The sequence below is a fragment of the Poecilia latipinna genome, unplaced genomic scaffold (assembly GCF_001443285.1).
Source record: "Poecilia latipinna isolate Pla-1442-1.1 unplaced genomic scaffold, P_latipinna-1.0 Scaffold1041, whole genome shotgun sequence".
Classification (NCBI taxonomy): Eukaryota; Metazoa; Chordata; class Actinopteri; order Cyprinodontiformes; family Poeciliidae; genus Poecilia; species Poecilia latipinna.
This window is the reverse complement of record NW_015113657.1, coordinates 267,745-273,181: the sequence shown is the minus strand read 5'-3', so window position 1 is coordinate 273,181 and position 5,437 is coordinate 267,745. Positions and strand designations below refer to the sequence as shown.

The 5,437-nt window shown below is 35.5% G+C and overlaps 1 long non-coding RNA gene across 1 annotated transcript in view; it reads left to right on the top strand.

Annotated features, from left to right (window-relative positions):
* LOC106959046 (uncharacterized) overlaps nt 1–1,286 on the top strand; it is a 14,522-nt gene extending 13,236 nt beyond the window's left edge. The window contains exons 2-3 of the long non-coding RNA XR_001427267.1: nt 552–566; nt 1,275–1,286. This is a non-coding gene — a long non-coding RNA (uncharacterized LOC106959046). The remainder of the gene's footprint in view (nt 1–551; nt 567–1,274) is intronic.
* The last annotated feature ends 4,151 nt before the right edge of the window (nt 1,287–5,437 follow it).

Sequence of the window (5,437 nt, the reverse complement as noted above, 5' to 3'; positions counted from 1 at the left end):
GGCAGAGTATGGGTTTTTTTATAAAAAGTAGTTTTACAAAAAATATAAAAAAAAAAAACATATATATATATATATATATATATATATATATATATATATATATATATAACTGGATGTAAAGATTGGATGGGTAACAAGAATAGATTTAGGAATAAAATTATACATGTAGAACCAGGAACATGAAATAAGAAATATAAATATTTGCTATTCTGACTACTGTTGAATATTTCACTGTAAGATGTAGATTTTAGCAGTAAGCAACGATTGTTTAATTGAGCATGCTACTGATATTAGGTCAAAGTCGTTTATGACTAGTTTCCCTTTTGCCGACTGATCATATAAATTAATCGTGACTTCAACCTTTGCCTCATTGCTGAAGCAAGTCTAAGATGTACTTAGAAGGACAGTCATTTCCTTCCTTGTGATAAGCAAGAACTGAAACCGAACTTAAACTTTTCAACATTTTGTCACATGACATTTACAAACTTCTAGGTTTTACAGGAATTTCACTGTATCTAAAACACCAACCTAAAATATATTGTGAAGTTCAGTTTTTTTTTTTGTTTGTTTGTTTTTTGCAAATGGAAAACATGGGAGATGGTGGTAGTAGCAGCATCATAATGTGGGGACATTTTTTCTGAGGAAGGACTGAGAAGCTGGCTAAAGTTATAGAGAAGATAGATGTAGCAAAACAGGGAAATCCTGGAAGGAAAGTTGTAAAATGCAATACTGGGCCAGGGCCGAGATTTGCCTTCCAGTAGCAAAACAATCTTGGACATCTTGACATAGACACAAGATCTAAGGATGTTCATGTGTTGCACACATGCTTAAATACTGTACATTTTAATAATGGTTTTAGAGCTTACCTTCTGCCTGACTAGTGACCCCAGTTTCTCTCAGATCTTCAACTCAGACACTTGTATATTTACATATGTTTACACAGTGTGTGTTGAGCATTGTTTCTTCATACAAAGGCAATTCTGGGAGGAAACACGCTCTTGAGGCTCAGTTAGCCAGCAATTACATTTTCTTGTTATATGGAAAATGTAGTTGATGTTTGAAGATGGAACAAAAAAAAAGAAAAAAAAAAAAAACTGCTTCCACGAGTTTTAGGTGTTAGTACTCTATACAATGCAAACCACAGGAGGCTCCTGTAGGACAATGGTCATTTCCTAAAATCTATTTTTAAAATTAGGCCAGCAGATGAAAAAGGACTTTTCATTTGGCCTGTAAAAATGTTTGATCTTTGAAGAGATATTTTGTCTTTGTTTGAGGTTGCACCTGTTCACCAGCTGTGCTGTTTACATTCTCAAATCTACAGCAGCTGCTAGACAAGCAACCTTTAGAAATTATATAGCATGACTATCATTTAATAACAGATATTATAAGAGATTCAAGACATTAAGATTCATGCTTTCCACCTTTGACCATATTTAAAGCAGACAAATTCATAAAAATAGCCATTTTTTTAATGTGAATGTGTAAGAGCTCATTGCAACATGTATGAGTCATTCTGCTCCTTCCTATTTTTATTTTTTATTTTTTTCATAAAAAAGAAGTCTCATAGTTTGCAAAGGATTCAGTTGCAAAATAAACATGCAACATCATACTAATGATGATAAAATCAGTGGCGTGTTGATAAAGAGGTGAACTTTGACCAAAGTGGAGTTCTGGGCAGGAAAAATGTTAATAACATAACAACTTTAACTGCACGGTTGACCTACTGCTCACTAAAAGAGGGAACCAACTTATTCTTATCAAAAACATCACAAGTCTTGCATTGCACTGCATTATCAGCCTTGACAATGTGAATTACCACAACATTAAGGACATATTCACTCCTTTGGTTCTTTCAGTGTCAAAGAAATATTTTCAGTGGAACATGTTGAAAGTTTTATCTTGTCAAAAGGGCATGTTGGTGGCCCAGGACTGGCTGAAACTTGTTCATTTTTCCATATATCAGGAAATGATGTGTCTAATAGCAGAGTTGCATGGTCAGCAATATGTAGTTTTCCATTTTAATAAGGTTCTTAAGCAATAGCAAAAAAAAAAAAAAAGTGTTTATTTTACTTGAGGGTTTTTATACCATATTATTTCCTTGGAAAATCTACAAATCTAAACATGCTCCTTTTAAAATGCCAGTTATTTTTTTTCTTTTTTTGTCCTGCAGGGATATTCAAGATCAGACCAGTTACCTTGAAGCTGTAAAAAAAAAACACACACGGCATATCATCGAGACTTAGAAAGCATGATTTTGGACAAAAACCTTTATGAAAGTCCTGCAAATGACCATTGTGTTGGTGTCAGATGAAACTATAAGAAAAGGGAAAAACCATAGTGACCAATTGCATTTTGAGGAGAAAGGTCAAAGCTTGGAGACCTGAAAAGAGCGCTGCAAAGGAAGGGAGATCTTCACAAAATGAATGGCATCTTGAGAAAAGTCCATTAACTGGATATTTACAACATCACCACTGCGGTATTCTGCAAGATTGTAGGAGAACAATTCTTCCTGACATTGTACAGCCTTAAAGAAAAGTGTTTTGTTTGGTGCTGATGAAGCAAACCAAGACATCCGACATGAAAATGACCTTATTCATAATGCTAAATTAATTAGAAAGCAGTTTAAAGACCACCATGGTGATTTTTCAGAGTCTATTTTTTTCTGAATTTACTGGAAACTTTGTGGGAAGCAGGAAAACAGGCATGAGAGAAAGGCAGCCTACAAGCAGAGGCACAACTACATAATTTCTATGTGGAAACATTGTAGGCATGCTTTAACCTTCTCCCTCTTCTGTTTTTTGTTTTTTTTTTTGTGCTCATGAAAGTTTTCTTTTTTGCCTCTCAATGTTTAGCTCCCTTTTAATGATTCAAAAGAAAAAAATGAGCCTCTGGGTCCTCAAAGGCACCTAATACATAAAGTCCCACTGTTATAAATCACAAAATGTACACATGCAGAAACAGCTTTTAAATACAGAAAACGTCAATTAAAAATTATTTTTGCGTCAGAAATGTACCGCTTCATCCGGCACTATGCCCCTGTGCATCACAAACAGTGCATGTCCACCATTTTCACCACCGCCTATGAACATGACTCACTTACACCAGTTCTGTCCCAAGAAAGGGCAGAAATCTCAGCAAACTACTGTAAAATGCTTGACCAAGGATAAACAAATGTATGATCAAATATTAGCAAAATGCGTGTGAGTTAGTAAAAGCTTGTGCGTCCGTTCGTACAGTGTACATAAACATTGGGTTTCAATTGCAGGTTTTCAGCACAATTTGGAACTAAAACTCTTGGTTTCTTACAACAAAAACTCTACTTTTCTTATTTCACACAATCTATGTTCTCATTCCAGATGTTTAAAGTACCAGAATGTTGTAGTTTTTGTCTTTTTTAAAAAGGTTCCAATCCAGTGGTCTAGTAGGCTTTTTAAGGCCTGGAGTTTTGCCAAGGATTATGTCAGACCTCAAATATTATGGCATGCTCTGATTTCTGTATGGCTCAGTGTTAGTTTATAAAAAAAAAAAGTTTAATAATTTAAGAAGAAAAATGTTTTAAAAAATAGCTAAATGTGTCAGTATTTTCCCTGGATATACCGTTTTCTCCTACTATCGAACGTAAACAATGATACAGACTTTAGATTTGGATAGTTGTCTCTGAATCACCTAACTTAAGAAACAGCATATTTTGGACAAATTATATTCAGGTGGAAATAAAGTGAGCTGATCAGCAAAACAAACCTCCACAGCAGCAGGGAACAGACTTATTTTTGCATCCGCAGGACTCAGGCACCGTGCAGTCACTGAATCAGCCGTGGCCTCCTCCATGTCCCAAAGGATTCCACAGACAATGCAGGGAAATGTAACTCGAAAATTATTCCAAACACACCATCAAATCTCCAATAGCTCCCTTAATAAAAGTGTATAAAGGTGGTGAAATGACCCACTCAAATTCCAGACCCTCACTTACAAAAAATAAAATAAAATCTGAACTGTAGAAGGCAGTGATTTAACTTGTTCCCAAAGGACAACTTTCTGAAGTTGTAGAGGATGTGCCACAGTTCCACTAACATGATGTGTTAAGACTTCTTTCGTTGCCTTACACATTTTCAGAAATTATTAGAGCATCGGAAACCCTTTAAGCTGGGGGAAGATTTAATTTGTAATGACAGTGATTGTGCATCTATCAGCAGCTGACAAGGTGGAAAACAAACATACAAACAAAAAACTTTGAAAAACACAGACCAGACAGAAATCACGTCAACATTGGCCAAAAAGTAAAAAGTCTATAAAATGAGAACAAATATAATAAAACAGACCAAAAAACAAGATGATGCCCAATTACATTTAAAATTACACCTGATATTAAACTGTAAATATTTTGAACAAATGCATTCAAATTAGTTATTTTTTACCCGACAGACTTGAACTGAACACAGTCCTCCTTGGTTTCATTAAATGGGAATGAAAGCTGTTGTTGTCCTTATTAAAATATGAGGCCTAGCTATAATAGATTAGGAGTTTGGGTATATTATATTAGTATGTTGGAATTCTAATGTTCATTAGCAACTTATGTGAGAATAAAAAGATAGAAAGAAAGTAAGCAGGTAGAGTCCAGGTTTGAAATCAATATATAATAATAATCAATATGTGAACTGAGTCATGATTCATCCATCCATAAACAAGAATTCAGATAAAGGAGACAATTAACGAGTCGTGAACTTTCTAAATGTACTTTTTATGTTTCGTACCTTGAAAATGTTTTTTTTCTTTGTAAGTATTTTTGTGTTTGGAAAACACGGAGATCTTTGGTTGATAAAATGCAGAGCAGTGTACATAATCTTTGAGTGCAGCATTAAGATTATGTGTGTATTTTTTGCCCTTCCCGTTGTATAAAAGATATCCAGTGAAGAAACGCGAGCCTCGCGTGGAAATAGCGCCACCGAAAATGAGTTTTAAAAGCGTGAGTTGAAATGAAATGAACTACTTGAATTCCTGCATTTACAAACATATTTTTAGAGCACGACTAGATTTTTACCTGTTACTGTTACCTCTTCAGAAAAGTGTCAGAACAAACTTATAACTGAGGGATTCACATCTCTAGGTACCGTCGACATTCTTTAATGAAAGCGAGACATAATTTCAAGATGAACACCTGTTAACCAACTTCATAAAATGTTTTTTTTTTTTTTATGTGTAGCTCCCGTTCCTCTGATGCTCTGTGCGCAGAGCAGACCGAGCAAATTGAATCCGACCAGGGAAATTGTTACGGCGGAAGGGGGGGTTGAGTTGTAAGGTTATTATAGGTTGCGCCCGGGAGAGAAGAGAGTCCTCAGCCCACTGCGCTCCCACTGCTGGAACCAATCAGAGGACTCGTGGCTTGGAGGAGGGAGAGGCTCCCCAGCCCGCTACAAATACTCCGTGGTTCAGTTTTTAA